Genomic DNA, 608 nt, shown 5'->3' on the forward strand with positions numbered 1-608 from the left:
CCCCTTTTTGGCCTTCTCTTCTCCAGGCTGAACCCCCCCAACTCTCCCAGCCTGTCCTCCCAGCAGAGGGGCTCCAGCCCTCCCAGCATCTCCGGGGCCTCCTCTGGCCCCGCTCCAACAGGTCCGTGTCCTTCTGCTGGTGGGACCCCCTGAGCTGGAGGCAGCACTGCAGGGGGGTCTCCAGAAGTCAGGTCATCTCTAGAAGTCAAGGTGACTAGCGCACATGGAGATGCAGATACTGAGCAGGAATTAAGATGAATCCTGCATCTAGGCGTCCCTTCTAAAATAGCTGTTACAGCTCTTTGAGCATCATAACCACCTTCTATGGACCTTGCCTACCTGTCCCATTCAGTCTTTCATTTTCATAGAGCTACATTAACTCCAAAGACTTGTTCACGAGTGGTCATGGTCAGCTCGGGGCATCCATTGTGCAAATGGCTTTGTTTTCTTAATAATCCTGTTTTTCCCCCTTACCTTCAGATACACTAAATTCCCTAAATTCCTCTCTTGTTTTTCACAAGGCTGGCAGTTTAGGCCTTACTCTGGGGTTGTCTGAAAGCCTGCTTTCTGTTAGCTCATCTGTACATAGTTTCTTAATTGTTTTGACC

The sequence above is a fragment of the Charadrius vociferus genome, unplaced genomic scaffold (assembly GCF_000708025.1).
Source record: "Charadrius vociferus isolate BGI_N301 unplaced genomic scaffold, ASM70802v2 scaffold779, whole genome shotgun sequence".
NCBI lineage: Eukaryota > Metazoa > Chordata > Aves > Charadriiformes > Charadriidae > Charadrius > Charadrius vociferus.